Genomic DNA, 26,237 nt, shown 5'->3' with positions numbered 1-26,237 from the left:
AAACTCCTGAATGATAACATGGCCCAATAAATTCTAACACAAACTCCATATCTGCAAAAACATGTGCACCTGCTGGAAGAAATTCTTATTCAACCTGTTCTAATTCAAATTGTAAAACCATCATAGAAAAGGTACAAAGGAACCGACCTGTTACACACACATTTTGGGGGGAAAGTGCTGAATGTGGTATACTTAAATATTTTTTTTAATCGTGTATTATAAGAAAACACACATTGCCAGGCTAAAAGCATTGCTTCATTAAATCAGTGACAAAGTTCCTATGAAGTTCAGTAGAACCAGGACTCCTTCACATGAAAATAGCATAAGAAACCCAAAATTCATGTTATTAATAAACACTGATGACTAATAACGACAGAAAGGCAACTCATTGCTGCCAAAAAGAAAATATATAGTGAAACCTAATGGCACCTACATGCATATCCTTCTTCAGGACAGCAATTACAGTCTTACGATAGATTAAGCAATATATTCAAAGGGTGAGGAAGAGGGAAATCATAATATTACTCAATTCTTTTACAGAGCCATTTCTTTTCTTTAGTTCTCAATGTTTAGTTTAGAGATTTAATATCAGATATTCCAAACTGCAGTTCTGATGCTTCTTGAGCTTCATGGATAACTTATTAACCTGCTAGATAGAAACTTTTTTAACCTCAAATAAAAAAACTGGATTGTCTGATTTCTTGATTGGCTGGCTGCCTGTATTCCAAGTCAAGCTAAACTTGTACACATAGACCTTGAAGTGTCTACTCATTTTGGGTGGGGAATTCTCTCCAGAGTACATATCCCAAGGGGTAAACATTTGTTACTGTTTCTACTGCTTGCTGAGTGAGTTTTCTTCATTGCTGATTTGCAACATGACAAAAAAACAAAGAATAACTCAGAATAAGAAGTACCAAGACAGAAACAACTTCTGTCTCTTTCCTTAGGGTAATAGTGTCTTGACTGTTCACTAAATGCTGAGGCTGTAAAGCGTCAAAATTTTATATGTTAGATGCTTTGCTGATTTGAAAGAATCTTTAGTGACACTTTCAAGTGACACTGAAAACTTCTGTCTGATACACTGATGTATATTTTTTCCCAGCAAGAAAAAATTAAATCCTTACAAATGGACCAGATTTTTTTCATAAGTGTATTGTTTTTTGGGAAAAAAAAAAAAAAAAAAAAAAAAAAAAAAAAAAAAAGGTCAGGAAGTTTCCTTCATCTTAAAGAGAATCCATACCCCTGGGTAGGTGGCATGTGTGGTGGCAATAAGAAGAGACAATTTATTAGGGTTCCTTCAGGATTGTTTCTGCAGATGTTTCACCTGGCAGAAAAACACAAAAGATGGTCTGCTCCCTCAAAGCAAGTTTGCCTTCTGGAATTCTGTTAAAAGATCCTAACACCTAAGGAAAAAAAGGAAATAACCAAAAGATTTTGAGAGCAAGAAGAAATATCTGTTTCTATATGGTTCTTGTCCTGTCACTTACTACAGTTCTACTATTGGTTACAAACAGTAAGAAACACAGCACCATTTGACTTTTACATTTAGATAATCTTCATTCCAGGAGACTCCTACCATGCCAGGCTCCTAAGACAGCTCAGATACAACCTTATTCCACAGTATTTAGCCATAAAAAGAGATAGAAAAGTTACAAGTGTATCACCAAAAGCTTCTTTGCTGCCGATGGAAGAAACGGCCTCAAATTAAGGTACCCTTTGTAAATGAACTAGGGAAAAATCTATGCACAACAGAAAGAAACTAAATCTATGCATCATCTATGCATCTAACGCACAAAACAGCAAAACCAGCCTTTAGATTACGGGATGAACTTTCACTTCTAGTCGTTGGCTCTGAGCAACTTAGTCTACATCTGAAATTCTATAAAGAAATAAATAATTATCAAAGGATTCACCCATAGACAATGCCACCTTAGGGTTGTTCTCAAATCATCACGTCTACAGATTCTTGTATTTGAGTACCAAGAGTCTGCTTTTATTCAAACACCCAACAGCTTTATCTTTGCACAAATTGCCTTGTTTTATAATTTTTTTCCCCTTCACACTCCACCAGCCCTGCTGTATCCTCTTGCTAACTCTCCAGGGGTGCACATGGATGAGTCACAAGAGCCAACAGACTCTACAAGGCTGTTGAAGAAGATGTGTATCCCTGCCACTGGGCATAGCAGTTCCTCAAATGCTGATTCTTCCACCTGTGCAAAACTGCAATTTTACAAAGTCATCTTAAGACAGAGCTTAAGTTACTTAAGACAGAAGAGTCTTCTTTCAGAGTATTTGTTCAACTATCTATATTTATGAAAGCAGAGGTGAGACTGAGAAGGGGCAGAGGAACTTCAAAGCTCCAAGCCACAGGTCTTTCTGAGATTTTTTGCAAAAATCACCTGAGGAAATATGTCAAGTTGTGGGTGTTATGCAGTGATTTTTCATTAATTTTAATTACTGTCATTCTATAGGATAGTGAGCATCCTCAGTCCTTCACCTCCAAATTGCACTGGGACTTATGCCAAATTTCTTCTCCCTCTTTGGTTCCCTCAAGCAGTATTTAGTAATGGAAGTGCTTTAACATGTTTAAATAAGAAGCGTAAATGCCAAACACTTCTGAATGAGAAACAACCTGTATCTTAAATGGCATATGAAGCCTTTATTCATAATTTTATAAACTAAAAACCTGGACTATTTGGGATCAAATAAAAGGCTTGATCAGGCTTGAGAAGAGACTAGATGGAACATCCTCATTTAAGGAAAAGCAAAACAAAAAAACCAAAGCAACTCTAAATTTTCATAACCATTAATAGTGCATACTGGGGGTGGAGAGGGAGGAAGACACAAAACCCCACAATCAATTCCATTGACAGTAGCTTATTGTTGTATTAGGAAAAAAAAAAAAGAAATTGTCTGCATCAGATTTGTAATACAGGTGACCTAATAATAATAAACTGGTCCTAGCTTCGTTGAGCCATTATGTCTCCAGATCCCATTCTCCTCTAACATCTCCCAATAACTACATGAGAACTACTTTTCAAATTCTGCAATGCTCATTGTTGCAGTGCTCGTTTTTTGATAAATTAATCTGACAGGGCAGAAGGCGTGTGCCTGTGAGAGCACTCCCAATGACCTGTGTTTGGAGCTAGCCAGGCAGGAGCCGTGGCCAATCCAGAAGCAATACAGGCACATTAGCATGGTTTGAGCCCATATTAGATGCCTACCTTCTAGGAGGCAAGCAAAAAAGAAAAGAAAAGGTGAAAAAGAAACCAACAAACTAGAAGTATCATCTTGGGAATGATCATTAATGGTTTGAGAATAAGAACTTGCTGATTTGTGAAGTAAAGATTTCATTAACACTATCTGTGAAGCTTAGAGGCAGCAATCCCAACGCTTCAAATTTCCTATTCTTCCACTTTGATAGCAGCTGATGGGGCAGAGACAGCAATTCCACGTTAATTAGAAGTAGCTCATGATAGCCATGGTGTATTTCCCAGAATAGATCTTTCTTTTCCAAAAAGCAGTATTTGTGAAGATTCACTTGAAAGTGACTTTCATACAGATATGCTGCACCAAGCATTTGCAAAGAAAATTAATCCTTAACAAAAAGTAGAAGTCAGACTGTATGCTTCCCCATGACGGTCAGTTTACCTTCAGAGACATTCCCCACTTCTAAAGGAGAAGACCAATGAACAAACATCCACTAATTTTCCTTAGTTTCCACAATTAACCAAAGAGCAACTCACTTTTTCTTTTTCCTAGTTTATATTCTTCCACACCCACAAGTGGAGCTCACCCATAAGATCAATCATTTTTCATGTTAACAAATGTCAGTAGAAAGGGGAATACCTTCCACCCTCCCCCCAAAAAAGTGCCAGCTTGGGATCTTACGTAAATACAGATACCATTTCTTTCCAAATGCAGCTACCTTGTTTTCTCAAAGATATTTCAGTCAAAATAAGTCCTTCATATATACCTCTTAACTCCCTTTCTAGAAAGGCTCCTTGTCATGCTTGTCTGGCCCAAGGCTTGCTTTGACCCAGGAAACCTTCCCCAGGTTTCCTGTTCAGTTTAGGTAAAAGCCAGTTGTGTGCCAGAACCTGGGCTTTCACAACACCCTTTGCTCAATGTTTCCTACAAAAAGCCTCCTGAATAGTTGTCTCCATCTGAACAGGAGGGTTTGTTTTGGTGTTTTGTTGGGGGGGGGGTCTCTGTGTGTGTCCCATCTCTCCAACTGCAAAATTCTCTCTGCATCATTGCCAGCTCATGGAAATCTGCCATTGTCCAGTTAGTGTCTTAATGATAAAACTTTCCTTCAACTACTCAAAATCTCATAGAAATTTTGGGAACAAGTGTGTGCTGGAGACGATTTAGAGACCTAAATTTAACAGAGATACATCTAAGACTGCGTTATAACTAAGTTAGAGAAGTACTCTACAATATTCAGAATGAAGATATTGGAAGAGATTGTCTCATTCACTCTCCAAGTTATTTTTCACCTATAAACGATATCTAGTTGTCTAGAAACAAAATTCAGCTTTTAAAATTCAATTTAAATTCATTAACTATCACTGGATAGCAGAAGGAGTCAGTAAGTGCACAATACCATTGTCATGGATACATTGTCCTTCCTTCTCACACTGCAATTACCACTTTAAGTCACCCCAAATGGATATGGCCCAAAATCTCCTTCAAATTCTGCTTACAACAGGGATATCAAGACAAACTCCACCACAGCTTCCAGCCTGTGTGATACTTTGCACTAAGGTCCTGGGTGAACATCTTTGAAGATGGAAGATAATAAGTTGATTGAGGTAGCTTATGGACATCATAGAAAGGGAAAGTCCAGCTGTCATCTGCAAAGAAACAGTGGTCTGGGAAAAGCAATGAATGCTTTTATGCAGTACCAAGCTGTCTAGCTGTCTCTTCAGGTGTTTCAAATGAAATTTCAAATTGAAATCCCATCTAAAGACAGAACTCACATTGCTTGGACACCCCACCCCCTGAAATGCTGGGGTTTCAACCCCAAGCCCCAAATTAAGTTTGACATATGACATATGGGTGATTCCCACAGCCCTTCCCAAAGGGGGGGTGAGTTTCCCTTCAGGCTTCCCCCCAGGGTGGGCCGGCCTGGCAGACAGAGCCGTTGGGTAAAGGAGCCCCAGGGGTCCCGCAGTCAGTAACAAAGGTCAGGTGTCCCACTGAGGGATAAAGCTGGGACCCCTTGCAGGCAGGGGCAGTGTCTGTGTGTGAGGGGGATGCCCTGTGCAGAGTTCCCTGCTGGGGAAGGACCTCCCGCCTCCCTGGGACTGGGCTCCAGTCAGGTCTGGCTTGTGTAAACGCGGGCTGTGTAGAGATTCAGTGTGTGGCTTCCCTGGTCTTATGTGTTTGGCTTGTTGACTCAGTTGTCTCCTGTCCCTTCTATGAGAGACTGCGTGTCACCATTTATTCCACCCATTGTTGGTCATGCAGTGTCATTGTTAGGGTCAGTGGGATTGATGTCAATTATGTATAATCTGACTGACTTGTTTGTACCCACAGCACTCACCCATGTACTGACCCCTTTGTATCAGATACAACTTGGTTATTGGTTCATCTTTATGCTGGCTGTGTCCTTTATGCTAGGCCTGATAATTGGCAAAACACCACCCCAACCCCAGTTTCAAGAAGAGCTTTATTTTTCATTTTTCTGACCAAAAAACAGAGTAGAAAAAGAATTGAAATGAACTTGAGATAAAAGGCTGTGTGCTGAAGCATCCCTTAGGGATTCATTTAATTCTGGTCACACCAGAATTTCAGCTTTGTTACTTGCTTGGTCTGATTATGATCTTCAAGACTGAAGCATTTTCAACACTAAATAGAAGGAAGAGAATAGTATAATCAGGAAGTGAAAATTCTTACAGACATAGCTGCAATGTACAAGAGATTCATAAAGTTCTTGAGTAGTGTGGGATAGCAATGTGTCTGAGATGTTGGATACAAAACAGTGAAGCTTGCATAATAAAGAAATAGATCAGGACCGTTTCAGGGGATACAAGAACAACAACAGAAGGTAGCCTTTGTGTTCTCTTTGGGTCACATTGGATAATGCAGAGGTGAATTTTCTGTAGGGAGGGAATATTTCACTATGCAATTATTTCATATGAGTATGTGGTTGTCAGTGTAATATTTAAATTGCACAAGCTGGATATTAAATGGTTCTGCATTCTCTAACTCTTAAAGTAATGCAGAAGAAGCACAGAAAACACCATTTACCTTCCTCCATTCCCATGCTGTATGCTCTTTTGTTTTGTCTGTTGATCTATGTGGACACTGTTACATTAATGAGAGTTCTTCATATTCACCTTATCAACAGTCTAAATCCTTGCACTAATGAGGAGCATGGAGCACTTTTTATACCAAGCTATCGTGTTTGTTTACCTTTGCATGACATGTTAGAGCCCAACCTCCAAGAAATATAACAAGGTCACTCCTTTACTGGTATTCTCTGTAGTTGTTTGGCACTGAGATTTGGATGTGTGAAGAGACCCATCTTTCAGCATCAGCAGATTTAGAGAATACATGCTTTGCTTTGAAATACAGGAAAATTGATCCTGCAGGGCTGTTTACTTCATCAACACACCTTTAAGTGCTATCAGGGCACCTGCACATTGCGTAATTGCTATTTCTCTCTCAACCAAACATCAGCAAAATTTGTAGTAGGTAAAGGTATAATCATAGGAGTGCTACAGCCAATTTTCACAGTTCATATTTAAAAAAAAAAAAAGCAAGATCTGTTCTGAAGCCTACCTGCTCTCTTTCTTTATTACATGGCCTCTGAACTGGCATTAGCTTTGGTAAGATAGCTTATCTGAGTGCATGTGATAACCTGGTACATACATATACTTTCCTTTTGTGTCTCATACAAACACTCAGATCAAGAATTATTCAGAAACACTCAGAATTCCCCAGTATTTTGTGGAAGCTACATTTGTCTGCATGGTTTTGGTACAATGAACAAAGCAAAGCAGTCTGAGCAGTAGTATGTTGTCCTTCATAAACTTTTTACCCAATTCTTTTCCTAGGTCAGTTGATGAGGCCTGAAAGTTTCACAGCTGTTTAGAAAAAATAGGCCCTCTTCTCCCACTGAAGGTAGCTTTGAGTTGAGTTTGTAACTATGCAGTTAAGTCATGACCAGTCATCAGTGGCATCAAGCAAAGTCTGGAAACCAAGTCAGCCCTCAGCTGAGTGTCAGAAGACTGCAGAATACCTGCATTGAAGCAAAGCATGGTTAGGCCAACACACAACACCACCACATAGAAAGTATTTTCAAAAAGTTATACATTTAATAAAGAATTATTTTTTTTAAAGAAGTAACAGTTTGGAGACTACATTAAAGATCACAGATTTTAAAGAAGGAATTAAGCATTACTATTCCCATTTATGGTTAAGCAAATCCATAAAGCACAGACACGTGGAAATATTGATCTATATTCACCTTACTGACTCATGATAGATTTTGAAATAGCACCAGGTCTTCAGCCTCACAATTTGACACACAAGGCCTGAGTGAAACTATGTCATTTGGTACAGCCACTGATGGTAGGTATTCAAGAGACATGGTAGGTATTCCATAGACATTCATTCAGTTTTATTTTCCTGAGCTCTTAAAATAGTTTTTTACATGATTCATCAGCACTATTTAATTCTCTGTCCACACAATCAAAGTTAGATGGTCCTATTACATTCTACTTCCTTGACCTTAATGAAGATAATCCCCCGCTTACTGTGATCTACAAACAGACCCTTGACATTGCCACACGTTACATGTTAGGCTCGTTTCTCCAAGCAGAAGTCAAAGCTAACACAGCAGCAGTCACTCTGCTAGGAATGCCTCCCTAAACATGAAATGCTATGTTCTTACAGCACCATTAAGCTCCACAGGCAAGATTTGAGGTTCAGCCACCACCTTTCACATTTCTTTGCAATTCCATGCCATGTTTTGTACTGTATTTATCTATACACAATGAAAACTAGTTGAGCTATTCTAGGAAGAGAAATATGATATTTCATTGAGAAGTTAATTTTTTCTATACATTCCCCAAAGAGCTATGCAAACCTTGACATTCTGTGTTCAGAAGACTTCTTCCCTCTCTCTTTTTGACTCACATTCATACAACTTCCTTGACCTGACCTTGTTCATCTGTTCTCTTTAAAACTCACTGCAGTAGACTACAACATGCAGCAGTGTTGTCTCTTAAAAAAAGGCCCTGATCTTCACCTGTGGACAAGTTTATGCTGCATTCTCTGCACCCATAAGACAAAAGCTTTAGGAAAAAACACATCAGAATATTACATTGGATCAAGAATATAAACTTTTTTTAAAGGGTCTAGTAAATCTGTAAAATCTAGTAAAACCTTTCACCACTTCCTTCTACTCCTCATGAAGTTATTTTTTAAAAAAACCAAACCAACAAGAAACCTCCAAATTTTGAAAAGATTAGGAACCAGCACAACTCCTCCCATTTGCACACTTCAGGCTGAATGCTTATGACCCAGTTCATCAGTCTCAGAATTTGGGCTCAGTGTCTGGCTTCAGGTGCATCTTCAACTGCATATTGATAAGATAACTGCCTAACTACTAAAATAATGAACCATGGTTTAACTCTGTACATAATGTAATGGTAGAAAATATACAGCACTTACCAGAATGAATGTATGGATGAATAAGGATGCTTAAGGGTATGCAACCATAAATAGGTATTTCTCCTGTGACTGATCAGAGTGAAAACTGTATTCCAGTTTATTACATAGCCTGCAGACATAAAATTGAATAGTAATTGTTTGAACTAGATTCAGCAATACCTACCACAATCCACTAATGAAAGAGACCTGTGTCGTCTTGCACTTTTGGATTAAGATTGTTGAATACATTGTATTTTTAGAACGGCAATAAGGATCTTTTACATTGCTCATGAAACACATGACACAAAAGTTCAATCAGGTAGAACACCTAGTCTGGCTAATAAAGAACTGCAACACAAGGAAAGCTGGGACTAATTTGACTTCTACATGGCGCAAGAGAGAAATCGGAAGACTAACTCAAGGCTGTTCTGAGTCAATAGAGAACTTGTACTAGTTTCACTGGATTTTAATCAGGTCTATATTGAAGCCAATTAAGAAAGTTACCAAATTAGTCTCTATGGAGCGGTTTTGTGATTTTTTTTAGTTTGCTTAGTTTTGTGTTTCTTTTGGTTTGTTTTTTTTTTTGTTTGTTTGTTTTTTCTTTTAAATCTGGCCCTGCTTTCCACTGAAAGTCCCTTTAAAACATCCGATCTTTTGCATGTTTGTGTAACATATACAAGAGCCAGATCAAAAAAAAAAAAAGAAAAAGTACAGATCTCCACCTTACAAAAAGTTTTGGGATTGACTATTGGAAAACCGTACGACCTTAAACATCTAGCAAGAATGTATAGAAAGATTGATAAACTTCTTCAGGAATAACTGATGCAGAACAACACCTGATGAAGTCTCTGGCTTCGCAATCTGCTATTAACACCAAAGCACGTAAGCATGAGTGCCAACACACATCAGTTTTATTATTTAGAGAAAGCAGAACATGCATTTATCATGGGCAGCACTGACACATCAAAGTGCTGCTTATATGTCACTGTGGGGCTACTCAAACTTAATTGCTCCATGGTTGTTCAACATCAATATTGCCAAAATGTTACAGACAGACCCCTGTTGATTCAAAGGGAAGAACATAGCTTGTTACATCAAAGATGAGGCTGCTGGACCAGAGAGAAGACAGCAAGCAAGCAGTACCAGGAAAAAAACCAACCAACCCACCGCAGCAGTTTTAATTGCTTCCCTGCCTATGCTGTGCAGGCCTTGTTCTTACTAGCAAGCAATGCCTTAAAGAGAGCTGGAAGCAAAGCAAATGCATGGTACAGGCAAGGCACTAGAGTGTTAACTGTGGACTAGCTCTAGTTAACACCCAAACCATGCTGAAGAAGAAAAAGAAGGAGGATAAAGAGGTCTGAGCTACCTTATCATGCTGGGAGGTTGCTCACTTTTTTTTTTTTTTTTACAGTTAACACTCAGATCACTCATTAAGATTAATTACTCTTCAGAGAGAAATAAATAAAGGAAAAACCCCCAAAACACATATGACATACATAGATTTATCACTTCCCCACCACCAAAACCACAGTACCTATCCAGAAACCAGGAAAAGAGGCACCATTATCCAGGAAGAGACCTCCAAAACAACAACTGAAAAAAAAAAAAGCTTTCAAAAAAGCAAGGTAGTGTGGAAAATCAACTCTTTTATGGCTATAGAACTTCAGAAATTATGCAGGTCTCTGTAACTGTACAGCAGATTAGCAGATAACAGTATGATAGTCTTCACATTACTTATTTCTTAGGTATCATTATTTGACACAAAACCACAACCATAAGAAAAGGCTCAGTCCAGAATTATCCCTTCCTTCATACATACTGTAACATAACTGCTTGGAGTCATAGCTGTGCATCTCAAAACTGCTGGTTTTCCTCTTGAAGGACAGGAATCGTATGTTGTGAAAGCAGAATTTTCAATAGAGTCAGAGCAGAAAGCTTCTCAGAACTACAGATAGCTAACAAAATTGGAAAAAATAACATCATAATACTGAATAACCCAATACCTACACTATATTTTCACTCTCATAGGCTCACAAGTGACACTTGTCAGTCAACAGTTGGGTTTACCCACAGCCACAGGTAAATAAGGGTAGACTAGGCCACAGAAAAAGTGAGCAACTGTTTCTAACCCAAAAGCCAGTCAAAGTTCTTTAAAAACACACAACAGGAGCTCAAAAACAGAGAGAAACCAATTGCAAGGAGATATTTGCTCCATCACCACCACCATGATTAGACCACAAGGAAACATGAATGTGTTAGACTGAGCCTGCCCTGAGCACAGGGTATGCTTGCCTAGCTCATTTTGAGCTCATTTGCTGCACCCAGCAGCACCTCTGCCAAGACACCACCAACAATCCCAGGCCTCTCCAGGTGCTTTATTTACAACCTCTAGGCTTTCATTTAAAGCAGCCAGAAGAAATGGTTTTCTCACAACAACAAAGAAGTAGTAAAAGTAAGGAAGCATAATAGAATGTGATGGGCAGAGGCATAATTTTTTCTCTCCCTACAGCGATGCCAGTGGCTTCATTACAGTCACTTTTCCCTTAAAATGAGAGCACTGGGGTTCTTGTTGAAAGTATTAAGAAATATTTTGTCTTAAAACCAAAACTGATGCACAGCTCAAGGCTGCCCTTGGCCTCATAGCCCTACAAGGTGGCTTACAAACTATGTATTTTTGTGATAAATGGAAACAACATAAAAGTGAACATTTTTCAAATAGTTTTTCATTATTTTGCTTCAGTCCTGAATCTGCTCAAATTCTGGCAACTGTAAATGTACCAGATCTGACATTTGCAGCCTAACATTTGAGTAAGCCAATTATTTTTTGGAAGAAGCATTGCTAGCAATTAATATGCATGTATATTTTTTAAAGGAAAATATGCATTCAGATCTATGATTTTATTGTCACTTATATACAGCTTGAAGCAGGGCATGACCTGCAGATTAAAATTCAGTGAGGGAAGGAGAGTAACAGTGATATGATAACAACAGAATATGGAGTATAACTGGATGATCTCTTTTCTTACACAGTGTAGCACCTGAGCAGTATCATACTGTGTAGTACTCTTACTACACATCACGCTAAGCTCTTTTACCTCTTTGCTATAGCTCCTGAGATGGAGTAGGAATTTACATTACTCTCTGAAGTATGCTTATTGTGATTGCAAATACCCAGTGAAATGCTTGAAGAAAGTCTTATTACTTTATGCATGTAATCTATGTAAAATATGTAAATGACATACTTCTATTTCCAAAAGTCAGTTCAATCATGAGATTAATTAGGCAAGACTCAATTATCCAAAGCTTCAGTATCCAGTGTCATAAACGTTTTTACTGAAGTACAAGACTGACAGCAATGAAGTCCTTGATAGAATTACCACAGTAGCAGTCATACAGTTTGGCTGTGAATGTTTTCATGTTCATGTCCAATAAAATGCGATTAGGATGATGGATAGTGAATCATGGCATTTGAAATCTATTGTTGGCTGTTGATTACATATTATTTAGTCTTCCAGTGTGTTTATTGAGAAATCCATTATTTTCCATATACTTTTGCAATGGTCAAGGAATGTTTTAGAAAGTAGTTAACTTTCCAAATTCGTTATAACACCTTGTAAGTGCCTCAGAATGATATTTTCCATTCTGTTGAAGAGCTGCATTACTCTTTCCACTTGCTGATAGCACATTTCCCAGGGATTTACTTCTTATTGGCAATCCCCACACTGGGGTACAGCAGAAAAACAACAAAGGTGTTTGGCTACAGAGTCAAAGGTATAAACTGCAATAAACTGGTCTGGAAAGTCGTACCCAGGCAAGTCCAATGCTTATGAGCACATGACTATTAGGTCTGGAAGTCCAGGTTGCCAGATACACCCTTGGCTGCATTAGTTCCTTGCATTAAAGTGGCTAAGAAACCTGGTGTCTCTAAATCAAGTTTACCTGGTGGACCACCATGTGCTTGACCTTGATCAACAACATAATCTCTCTGAGTTTAACAATACATGGTTAACTCTTCAGCTGCTACAATTCTACTGTATTTTGTAGACAAAAGTCTGTAAACAGACTGTTTTGTAAACAGAAGTCTGTTATTTTTGAAGTGAAAATGTTTCAGGGTTGGGTTTTTTGGGTTTTTTTTTTGTTATTTCTTTTTTTCCAAAAGTTTTCCTTCACAGAGGAAAATAAGAACATAAAGCAATGGGTATGATGCAAAATACTTGGTTTGGGCAATTTTCTCACAAGAAATGTACCTATTGGAACACATTCTTAGCAACACATCCAGGACAAACGAATATCTTATTAAGCTCAGGACTTGGACAAAAATTCTCCAGCAAAATTCATTTGCATTGAGGATGATAAGTACTTCTGTGGCAGTATTTCCCAACTTTCTCCAAGTTATTTAGATCATAAAGAGACTGGGGAGTAGAGAACAAGAAAACCTCAGCAAGTAGAATTGTAGTAGCTTGAAACTGGCCTCATCAACTTGTATGCTTCAGCACCATTGCCAGGAGAAGCTGGGCTTGTAGTACACCAGGAGAGCACCTGAAGCCAGAATGTCACTACCGTCTGGTGCATGACGCTCACATGCGAATTAGCTACAGAAGCTGGTGTCTGAAGTCACCACATCTCTGAAGTCAACCTCTTACAAGTATCCTAGGATTTGACAGTGTCTACGTGAATTTCAAGAAGCAGGAAAGAACATTTGCATTTTCTATTTGCAGGAGCTGGATTTAGGCAGCTCTATTTAGCGAACAATTGATGGAGAGAGTTGAAATGTTATTTCTGAAATGACTGCTCTCCTGTGAGATTCTCGTTCAGTGTAACTCTGCTTTAATATTTTTTTTCTTTTTATTTTCATTAGCTATCTCTTAATTGCAAACACTGTGTCAAATTTATAAGGCTGAACAGGAACTGTGTTGTTCACATCTGCTTGAGAGCAGTATCCACCTCAGACCTCATGTAATAGTAATAACAGTTGCTAAGAGATCCCAAAGGGAAAACACCCTGTTGATCGCAGTGGGGGCTGTGGGGAAGCTGATGGGCAGATGAAGACTGAGAAGGAAACACATTGAAGGTGATATGGCTATGAGAAGGAGGTTCCCATTGCCTTAGCACATTTGGATTTGCAATCATATCTCACTTTATTTGTAGGAAGCTAAAGAGCTACACACCCAGTTATAAATATGGACATGAAGCTCCCAGTGACATTGCATCAGTCAAAAGAAACAGGAGCCTTTCCTAAGGACAAGGAAAGCTGAAGACTAGTACAAAAGCATGGCTGCAGACTGGAAAGAGCATGCTAGAGTATGGGAGAGGTGGGCTATCATGCTATTACATTAAACTGCTGCCTTTAGGAACAAAATTCCTAGCATTCTGATTCTCCCCCCATTAAGCCAGTTCTGTTATCAAGAAGAAAAATATATGCTAACTTCTTTTTTCTTTTGTTTGTTCTGGCTCTTGCACTTCCATGCCAGTGCCTGCCTCCTGTGTTAAACATGCTGCTCCTCCCTGCCCAGCAATGTTCTTTGTTGCCACCTTTTCAGTTGCTGCTGGCACTTGTGCTAATAACACTTGCGCTACTATAATCACACTCCAAACAAAGCAAGGGCAACACTCTGACACCCCTACCTAGTTTTCAAACAGATGAACTCCAACGAGGTCTGGGAACATGCAGATTGCCAGCAGCATCGTGCCAATGGCAGCAGGAGGGAAACACCCTCAGTTTGCCCTGGTAGTCCAGGGAAGGAGGAGTGAAGCCAGCATCAGCAGTGTCCCACTGGAGCAAGGTCGGGATAACCACAGGGCCCTGTCGAGTTTATACACTGTCCAGCTGAGGACATTTTCTGTTGTAAAGTAGGAAGTGAGTAAATAGAACAAAACAAGGGGTGGGATCCAACTGGCTTGTATTCTCTCATGGCTCTATGACTGATTTTGTATATGGCTTAGAAAAAGGATTGCTGCCATTCAGCTTTTTCATCTGTAAGCTGGGTATAGTGATATTCACTTCTGTTTGTGGCAGAGTTGAGGGGCGTAGTTTTATAATCTGCACTGGAATTTTCACAAAAGGGCTATTAGTATGTCAGCTACAATATTCCATTTATGTCTAGTTGTGAAGGGAGATACGGAAAAAAATTTAAAAAGTGTTAATCAAGTGCTAATCTTGTTGCTAATTATTTTAACTGCTTACATTTGGAATTTCTGTATATGTTTCTTTTACTTTCCTTCTCTAAATGGGAGTAAAATGTACAAAAGGGCAGGTATTTCCTTCTTTCTGGTTCTACTCCACCTATTTATTGGGCCATACTACATGCCTGGGAGTTTCATAATGGGAATTGGAAATGGAATTAAAGAAAAGGAAATTGCTACAAATGAAGCAATTTCCTGGGTGTAAACAGCGCTTGTAATTTTAAAGAACAGATTTAACACGAAAGCATATTTTGTTCTGTCAAACAAGTGTGATGTTTTATTGTTAGATACTATTTAGCTGAGAACACTAACAAATAGCCTCATTATGACTGCTGATGACATAAAAGACCAAGGGCTAAACACTGAAATCCTAATTTGGGCAAAACTCCAGAACTTCAGTGATACTTTTGTCTAACTAATCACATTAGGATCTGGTCTTGGCAGGTTCCAAACCTAATGGACAACAATACATCCTGGACTAACTTTTCAAAAAAAATATTGAGACCAGATGAGCTAAATCCCATTGACTTCCATCAAAAGTTAAATGTAGTGCATTGTTTTATGATACCATTTAGACACCTAAGCGTCTGCACTAAGTATTTCCTAGGATCTCAAATGCATGACCTCAATAACCACTGGGCATCTGCCTCATCCAGCTTCTGTGAAAGTCCCACTCTGGCTGCATAACCTTTTAGGACAGACCGATTGTGGTCTTCAGGCCACAGGCACTGCCTTGTTGCAGCAATGCCCTCCAAGATCTCCTGTTCTCATGGGAGCTTCAGAAAGCACTACAGGATGCTGCTTCCTGGTGAGTGGCAGGCCACCCATGCCATTTGTTGCGTCTAGTGCCCCAAATGCCTTTGAAAATCCATTCCTCAATTCCTTCAGAAATAGCAATTTAATCTTCTACTCATTTAAACCTCTTTAATAATTTCCCTTCTGTTTATTTCAGCACTGAGGGCTGGATGTTGACAATGGGTCTTCATATCTGTGAGTGGCTTTGAATGTGAAAGATCCAGTTGATTTGTCAAAACTAAAACAGACTACTTGAAGTCGCTAGATGAACTAATACTTTCTGAACATCTTAGTAGATATTTTATTGGCCAAGCTACAGACAGAGGTGTTGATAGTTGGTTTGGACAGTTAGGGCTAATTTCAGTCTTCTGAGAAGTCCACTGAAGTTACCTGGGCTGCCATGAAGAATGAATTTGGTGGTGTTTATTTTTTGCATCTTCTACAACTGAAAAGGGTAGTAGCAGTATTATATCTGCAAACACTGTCTCCTGCCAGTATGCATAATTCCTTTTTTTGTGAACCCTTTGAAGACTTTGGATCAAATTTAAAGGTATTAGATTCCATTTTAGCCTTTGCTCTTCCAAATCATGTGGTCTGGTGAATATGTACACCATACAAGCATAAAACATCAATATCAAAAACCATCAGAGAACGTATTCTCTGCAATGTGTGAAATGAATTTCACCACCACGGGCTGATGTACCACTAAGGCATAACATTTGGTTAGTTGTCTATCATAGCAGCAAAAGTAAATCCTGGATGTACTAAAGGTAAGAAAATCATTCATCCAAGAATAATCAACTTCTGGAAATCATTCACAGCTGCTATAACTGAGCACAATGCACCAGCAATTAGTTGTGCATCATTGCTTTCAAATTGCACAAAGCTGACTGCAGTGGGGGTGGTGAACATTTGTTAAACTAGGTTTTATATGAAATAAGAGATCACCTGGGGGAGGAATATTACTGGAATTTACGTTTCAGGTCATATCTGGGAATTTACATTTCAGTTGTAGAATGTCTTCACTTGGCTCTCACTACTAACGATGTCATAGATCAAAGAAACTGGGTATCTTAGAAAGCCCTGTTGAAGAGATACAATGAATAATTCAACATTTGCAGACCAGCTCCTACTCTTATTTGCACAGGGATTAATAAGAAGTGATTCCATTGAAACCAAAAGAAAATTCTGTTCCAATGTGAGGGATGTCAGAATGAGAGAAACAAACTGCACCCATGGTTTTATTGCCTTCACAGTGGGTCTCAGGCCCAGATTCAGTCCACTCAGGTTAAATGAAATACCTAAGCTTTAAAGCTACTTTCTAAAGTCCATGGAGAGAGAAGTACTTTGAAAAGGAAGAGGACTGCAAACTATACAGAAGATTAAGGCAGCTAAACTCCTACCTCAAGAATCTTATTGAAACATTTGATGGTGTATCAGAATTCATTGCATACACAGTAAAAACAATGAACACATAGATCTGAACAGTAACGAACTGTCTGCATTTGGATGAAGCACAACTGACAGCATTATTCTTTTTAATTAACATTTTGAAATAGCAAGAGGAAACAAGCCTGGAAGTATTTTGTAATAGGCTTCAGTGTACTCCTAGAAAAACACAAACAAACAAACAAACCCATTAAGAAGTAGATATTAAAGGCCCAGTTACAGTCTCATAATATCTGCAGTTGGATTGTACCAAGCATTGCCATTTGGCACTCTCCACAGAGAGTACACAAACTCCATGCTTGGATGCGCATGTCAGTTTTCACTGCCAAACCCATGAACGACTGTGTTCTCCTACTATATTTGGCTTCAGTCCCATAGGAAAGTTTCCAGTTGATGCCCTTTCCGTGCTTTCCCAGTACAGATTTGTCTCATGAGTTTACTGAATAAGGGGCAAAAGAGCCAGCAGAACCTAAAGAGCTACTAGATGAGAATCCTGTGTCTTGTTAGATATGGAAGGCTGTGTCTTCTAATATCAGAAGTCTAGTTATTCATTTCAGACAGGCCTAAATCAATTTTTTAATCTTTTTTTTTATTTTTAAGGAGGGACTCATACATGACTCCTCATGTTTGTATGGACATAGTCATGTGCAAACACTAAATAATTCCATCAGTCCAGCCAGGATTTGTGTACATTTTACGCTGAGAAGCTTGCATTACTAAAATAAGTATAGACAAAGGTCAATGCTGCCATTTTGGACAATAGAAGGAATCATATTGGGGCATGACAGGCCAAAGTACCTTAATTAATTATTTTCTATTGCAAAATTGGAAGTATCTTGAAAATATGTTTACACAAGTTACATAAAGACAGATATTACAGGTTTTTAACACCACTCAAATGAAAGTAATCATGATCATTGCCTTTTTTTTTTCCCCAACTAGATCAAAACATGGATAAAATTATTAGAATGTAAAATGGTAATATTTGCTGCTCAAACCTTGGGAGTACATCTTCAACATTTGAATTTCTGACTCCAATGAAATCAATAGGAGCAGCAATTACAGCAGACAATAATCTGAGGGAATACACAATGGCTAAAATTAACTCTGAGTAGGAAATTACTATAAGAGGATAATCCTTACATACAACAAAATAAGGAAGCCTGAGGAAGAACAGCTCTTTCCATATGACTAGTTGAGAACAAAAAATAGCATGTCATGAGAACTTGAAAGATGGTAGGAAGATTTCTTTTTGGAAGACTCTCTTTTCTGGCTTTTTTTTTTTTTTTCTGATAAATAGAGACAGCAGTTCAGAAGAAAAAATAATATTTAAATGAAATATATCACAAAGTCTCAGCTACAACATATCACTGTGGGCAGTGTTATTGGTAGCTCCTGGATGCACACAGGCTCAGAGAGAAGCTTCAAGGTGCTTTACATTATACTTCCTGCTCTGGTTCCGTGCCCTGATTTGGGAGGACTGAAGTGTGACAATAAGCTTTTGATAGAACTTAAACAAGAAGTAACTGATCTCTTTATAAAAATATAAAGCTTGATACAAACGCAATTTCTATTCAACAGCTGAGAAAGAAGAAAAATAGTACACGGTTACTCTCCCAGTCCCAGGTGATTTGTGGCTCAAGGCTTGCTTTCTCTACAGTGATCTTCCCTCTGTAACTTTCCTTTTACATTCTCCTCATATTCTTGTCGTCACCATTTCTTCTATCTTCCTATTTATTCTAGAGACAACCTCCCCAGTCTTGAAGCCTCAGATGATTTCTTTTCATTTAAATCCTTCCTTCAGATAGCTTTCTTCCCTGAATTTATCTAAGAATGGTTTACTGTAACTCCTGCAACCACACTAAAATGATTCTCATCCTTGGTCTGTTTTGTATGTTGCTTCTATGAATGGCTTCCTCTTTTTTTCATAGTAAATTCTTCAGCAGTTTCTATATATGTTTATGCAGGAGCTGTTCCACTGACACTGCACAAGTGAGTCATACATATGAGTAAATTAATAGAAAAGCCCCAGATTACAGTAGAACATTCAGTAAAAGCAATAATAAGGAGCAATAAATACCATTATCATTTACAATTAGAATATATATAATATATATAGTCTCTATATATAGACTATCCACCAGTCTGGCAGTTCAAAAGCGAGCTAAGAACTGCATCAGTAGGCTGTTTTGTTTTGAATAATTAGTTTTAAAAGAGAACATTGATCAAAGGCATTGGTAGCAAGTTTACTGAAGTGTTCATCATGTACAAAGTCGCTGGAAAATTGCTCAGACCTGAACTCAGCCTAGCCAAAATCAGGTAAACCATAAATAATCAGGGTTAAAGATGAACTGTCAGATCTGAACAAAGGAATTCCCTAGACAGGAAAGCATGGCTACAGTCTGAGCAGCAATGGATGGTTTTTAATGAGGACCCTTGCAGGACTTCAGAACCTCACTGTCAAAATAGTGGCACAGTTGTATAATATGTGCTTTGAACAGTTGCTTACCGCTTGGCTGCAGCGACTAGCAGATGTGCTGTAGAAAACAGTCGATTTTGCTCCTTCTTCATACAGAAAAATAGTTTTCAAAGGAAGGAGAGCAGGTCACCTGTGTAAAAGCTGTCTAGTACCACAAGAAACCTACAATGACAGAAATGTACAGTTTTTTGATGTCATCGAATTTAACAAAAAGATAGTGAAATACTGGAGATATGGGAAAAAGTTCATAATATCTTGTTGTGCAATTCAGGCGTTTTGGAAGAAGATCTTTTCTGTTTCTCCTGCTGAAACATCTTATCTATGGCTCAGGAGTGCCCATACAGCTTACTACAGAAACTAAAGTTTAATAAAAGGTTGTCCTATAATTTTTGCTCATTTACAGCTAGCTAATGAAAGGTTCCCCTAAAGTGAGTGAAAACATTAATAGTTCTCTTATGAAATCTCTTATATTTGTGAAAAGCCTTTCTTTTCTCCAGAAGTGCTGGCAAAAGATCCAATGAGGACAATTTGTGATACTGGTTCATACTATGCAGACACGTTTGGTAAGGAAGTAGACTTGAGGCACTAACTCATTTAACTGAGCACCTGTCAGAGGTCAGCGATTTTTGATCCTCACTCATTGGACTGAAAGAGATTACACTGGCCTGCCAAACCTTAAAGTCACTCTGACTCGTGTGCAGTGCTGGATAGTTTTAACCTGCTAGAACAGTTTACTTAATTACACATAATAGTTTATAGCCTATATTTCTTGTACTCCTAATTAGATAGAGATAACTAGTTTTCCAGGTACATAAGACACATCTTTTACGATATAGAAATAAACTCAAAAATTCAAGTAATTCAGTATGAACCTGCTGAACTCACTGCAAGAGTATTAATTCCTTATTCCTTTTTCTGGGGATCAGGGAGGGAACCGCATGTGGTAACATTAAAAATGTTCTCTACCAAATGTTTGTTCTGGTGATATAATCAATAAAATAAATTAAATGAAGACAAAGTAGATGCTTCTGGTCATGCTTCTGGTCCCTAGGAGCAGTTAAAGCTCCTTCCAGCACTGGAGCAAAGGCCAGCTTTAGTCCTCTTTTTTAATGCCATTATCAACATATTGGCTAGTATTTGTCACTAAGAAAAAGTACACTTTCTCGTTCCTTGTTGAAGTTCACATTCAAGACAAAACTCCAAGGAACTGAATTTGACCTTGAACCAATTCCAAAAATTTGGCTTGTGCACTCCCAGTTGAAAGAAAAATCAGGGATCCTGGCTCAAGGGTGAAATGGAAGCCTTGTTTGAACTATAAAATTAGTGCAGTTTGAGAAAAATGACTGTATAGTATGGGAACATAAATTAAAGGTAAATCATGAAAACAATGAGGTTTTTTTAAAAAAATAAAATCACTTTCCGTTAAAAGTCAATTATTTTGCTAGAAGGTCAAATATATTTTCAGTAATAACACTCTTCACTAGTAGACCATGAAGACCTGTACACATCTGAAATATGTAGATCTTTTAATATGCACAACAGAAACTGGATGTTGGAACAGTGTCAAACAGTCTCTGCAAAATTACAATGCAAGTCGGACCACATGAAGTAATCAAAGTCTCAGTTTATTAAAATGTGTTATTTATGACTTACAGAAAGTATTTCTTGTCTGTGAAAAAGAAATGAGTTAAGAATTAACCCTTTTAATATTAAAAATGTTTCTTCTTTCATTAAACTTACAAATACTGAATTTTATTCATGAAGCAGGCAAAACAGAGAGGCCAAGTCTCCCACATTATCATCTACTTGATTCATTCTCTAGCTAATAAATCTTCTGATTCAAATATTCTTTTTACGGAATCATAATGTCTTACCCTGCTGGCTAGGGTTGCTGACATCCTCCTCTATGTAAATATTGCCTTGGCTGCTGGCACTGTATGGCACTGTACCATAACTGCAACTAAGCAAACAGTGATTTGGAGGGCTGCTTAAAAATGGTTAATGGTTGTCTCAGACCAATGGTTGTCAACATATATTGTCAAAAGCAAGATAAATAAGGTAGGGTCCTCCTGGATCAATCTAGTCAGCATGAACACTTGTTTTTTCTTGAAAAAAAAAAAAAGGGGGGGGGGGGAGGGCTTTCACAATCTTATTTTCTTTATTTTATGGACTAGTCTTTCTGTTCACAATCATATCTTAGCCAAAATTTTAAGGACCAGTATAAAATTCCCCACTCTATATTCAGACAGATGCAAAACCAGCAATAATAAATTTGAAAAGCTCAAAGTCTCATCTGACTTGGGAAACTTGTGGCCAAACTCTGTCCCCACAAATGCAGACAGCCTGCAACAGCTGCTAAGGCAGCTTACTATTCCAACCTGAGGGCAGAATTGGGCTTTCCAGAATATGCCCCTTAGTCTTCCACAGCTCCTTGATTAATACAGACAGGAGAAATTGAGCAAAAAGTCATTTGTTGCTCGACACTGGTCTACTGTCATGGACTCTAATCCTCCAGGGAGCCTCAGGATATGGCACTACTGCATGGCAATGATGCCTGATTCAGGGAAGACATTTGCACCTCTCATACACGGATACCCTCTCACCTCCTTTATTTCTGTTCTGATGCATAATAGTTTTTAAGATGACTTAGATTTTGATGTGGACTGTTAATATTTTATCTATATGTTGGAATTTTTGTCATTTTCAGGTAATTCTATGCTTTGTCTCTTATTCCAATTTCAGCTTTTCAGCTAAAGTTGAAAAAATACATTTTTACATAAAAAGAAATGTAGAAAAATCATATTTTGACTTAAACAGAATTCGCAGTGCAGATCTTTACCATTAATGATTTCCTAGGGTTCCCGAGTTAGGACTGCTCGGTTCAATATTTCATGACTAGCTCAGGTGACAGCCAGGTGACAATGCATTAATATGATCAGCAAGTCCCAAGTCTGTCCTGAACAAATGTGGAAGATGAAGGAGATATCCACTGCCCTCTGCATTTGTGTACTAAATGCACTGCTGTCAAAGGAATGATCCTGAATATTTAACAAGTCTTGAAGCTAAGTGTTAACTTATTATGTTCCAATAAGATGCTAATTTTAAACAACTTTTCCATTCTTGCCCATGTTAACTGAGTATGTATTTGAAAAGGGAAAGGCTGGTCTCAGGCAGGGGAAAAACCAGACATATCAACAGGCTTTGCTAGTCTTAGCACAGCAGCGTCAATCTGACACCACCAATGGTATGAACTAACAAGACTCTTAGCACCTGGCCACAGTTGTACATAATTTTGTCTTAAGTCAGACTTCTTACTTGACTAGTGTGGTTATATTTAAGGGTTACATTAAATACACAATTAGTCAAAGAATAGCCTTGGTCTAGTGATTTTTTTGTTAGAATACAGGAAAATGCCTTTAACAACTAACAGTTACTTGCACTGTATGTGTTCAGTGAGGGTTTGTTGCTTTTTTAAAAGTCACAATATGAAAATGATAGTGGGTTTAACACTTTCCAAATGCTTTTAAGTCTGAATACTTCAGACCTGAAGTAAGTCTTCCCTTAGGGTTTTAATGTATTTAATTATCTCTGAAGTTTTATCCATCATAATAGCTAAGTGAAATCATTGCTCTTGTATAGAACAAAGGGAAGGCAAACATATAAATCAATATTTGATTTTTTAAAGTTATTTACTGGAGTAATGCATGACAGACACTGAAACAGTAAAAGAATTTCCAATAATTATCTTTTTACAGAAAATGAACAAAAGGGTATTTTAAAACAACAACAAAAAAAAAAAATCAAGGCTAATTACTCCAGAGAGATGGAAATGTATTCAGCAAGTGTGGCGGGAGAGACAGAAAGATTGAGACAATGGAGACTTTTAAATACTTCTGCATTAATTCCAACTACAGGGTCAGGTACAACTTGACTGGTCGCTGCTTATATAAAAGGGATCTTGAAGTTGCCTCAAGTCACAGAAGACTTCCACAAAAGCCCAAGGCAGATTTTTGTGAGTATCATTCCACTGGGAACTTCAAACTTGTCATTTTCTTTGTGGTCACCTACTAAATGCAATCTCTGCAGTTTTGAAAGAGCATAGGAAGATCAATTGTTTTCCAATTCTACTCCTCCAACCAGTCATAGTGTTCCATCACTAAGATGCAGAAAACTATGAATCCCAATGCATTCGGAGTCTGAAGCTACATTTGGAACGAGTTACTGCCTTTTAGCAAAAGTGGGATTTTTCTTATTATTTTACCCTTCCAGTGTAGGGGAAAAAGGCTGGAGAAAAACATAAAATTTCCAGTCCTTTTCCAGAAATTTCATGTGGTCTGGAGCCACCCTTGTGTGGCCCAGTCCTATGCTCTCTACCTCCTGCTCTCCTACCTAAAACTCTGATCTATCTTCAAGCCAAGATCCCAGCCCAAGTTTCTGTATTTTCTGCTTCTTTAGTCACACTTGTCCACATCCTGCATATGTACATCCAGAGTCTCATCCTCCATGGACTCTATAACTTGAATGTCATGAAACTTGTAACCTTTACCTATGATCTGTGTGTATGATCACCTTCTACATCAAAAGGCAAATACCCCAGCTGCCGCATGCTTCCCCTCTCCCCTGATAAATACCCTGTGTGTCCCTATCCTTCCCTTCACCTTATGAGACTTCTTGTGACCCCCTGACCTCTGTATGGCCTGACATAGCCTGTCACCTCCTGACATCAGATAAGATCAAATGAGAGAGGGCGGAGGCCTGCTAAGCTGCAACTTGCTATCTTTAATTTGGCCACCTCTGCCTTATGTACATGAAATGTGTGAGGAAAGCTTAATTCAGCCAGTGTATTTTTTTCCATTCTAATTTAGTACACAGACACTGTCTCGTTAAACTGCACACTAGTGCATCCACACTTCTATAACATTTGAATGCAAATTGTGAACATAAAGCTTGCAGAACATGTCAATTTACTTATTATATTCCTAAACTTTGTTTTACATTTCAAGCATTTCCTATCATATTACTAAATATACAATCTACAAGGGATGTAATTTGAATCATTTCCCAACCAGGCATAAAAAAATGGATTAATTCTCAAGTACATTAATCAGTGCTTTGCCTCTTGGCATTAATTTCTCATTCTCCCCACTGAGTGGTGGTGCTTGGAGCTAGCTGTCACTGGCTGCCAGCTGTACTGCCACTGAAGCTGAGAGCTGGAGCACCAGTCGGAAATGAAACTATTCTGTCAGTATTACAGTTCTGACAGACCGTATTGGAGTCAATACTGGCATAAAAGTGGAATAACGAACTGGAGACTGAGGACCTGAATTCTGCCTAAATCTTGCATCCCTCCTGCAATACCTGCAACTGATGCATTTTCCCTCCAGTATTTGAGACACTCAGAGATTAGCAGGGCCACACCCTGTTCTGAAAGACAAAGGCAATGCCACTCCTCTGATAAGGAAATTCAAAGCATTTCCTTGGATTTATCAACTTTTCCTGGCCCATGCAATTTTGCCCATGTAGGGTATGATTTGGCTCTCATCCCCTGTGCTACTGCAGAAGATACAAAGGCAAATGCATTACCTCATAAATACAATATGGAGAGATCGGATAAAAATTAGCAATCAATATTTTATTCTGCTAGATATTACTATTGCTGAGAACCATGGAGTAACAGCTTTATAAGAGGAGATCCATATGGAATCCCAATTTACAAACAAGATAATTGGGGCATATGAAGGAAAACAAATTTCACGCCTTCACAAAGGGAACAGAATCCAAGAGCCCGTGTCACGAAATCACTGTTAGATGTCATACCTTTGGTAGACATTGTGTTCAATAACAAATGGTAAATGTAATTTATTTCAGATATGCACCTGGAAGCATCCTGATTAGTATTGCTGTTATTTACTGTGGAGAAGATGAAGTGAAGGACCATAAAACTGTGCCACATATAGCAGGATCAATTCCAGATGAAAGTTGGAAGAAGTAGAAACATAAGCACAAACTGACCATGAAACAGGATGTTATGTACATTTACCATCAACACCTGGAGAGACATTCAATTGAAGTAAAATAAATGATCCCAACCAGATTGTTAGAAAGTGAGTTACTGGGCTGTTTTGTTTTTTTGTTTAAAGGTAACCCTGCAGCAATTAGATACCAATCACATCACCACCACAAGGTTACAAACAGGAAAGGAGCTACAGTCGAACATACGCACCCAGGTTTCTTTAATCCTTTTTCCTTTCAGGCAAATTCCAGACTATTCCCACCTGCTTGCTGTACCCTTGCTGATCAATTATCTTGTTGAACTGAAAGTGAACCTGCTGCAAAGGGTTAAGGTGGCTGCACTGTCACAGAGCCAATTGCATGGAAAACAAAATGTATAAAACTCTTCCAAGAACAGTGGTAATGTCCAGCTTAGCAGGTGTTTTAACATGGACTATTTGTTTTGTTTCATTCGATAAAAGGATCATAATGTAATGAAATGTAAATACTGCAGTAGTTTTAAAAAGGATTGAGATGTTACTTTTCAGAGCCTACTTACTTTTTTAACAAGCCCTAAAAAATATCAAGGGTGCCATGGGCACAACTGAAGCATGAGCTTATACATTTAGGAGAAAACAGCAGCTACCTCACAAAAAAGATACCCATTCTTTGGAAG

The sequence above is a fragment of the Athene noctua genome, chromosome 10, assembly GCF_965140245.1.
Source record: "Athene noctua chromosome 10, bAthNoc1.hap1.1, whole genome shotgun sequence".
Classification (NCBI taxonomy): domain Eukaryota; kingdom Metazoa; phylum Chordata; class Aves; order Strigiformes; family Strigidae; genus Athene; species Athene noctua.
Note: the sequence above shows the minus strand (reverse complement) of the source record.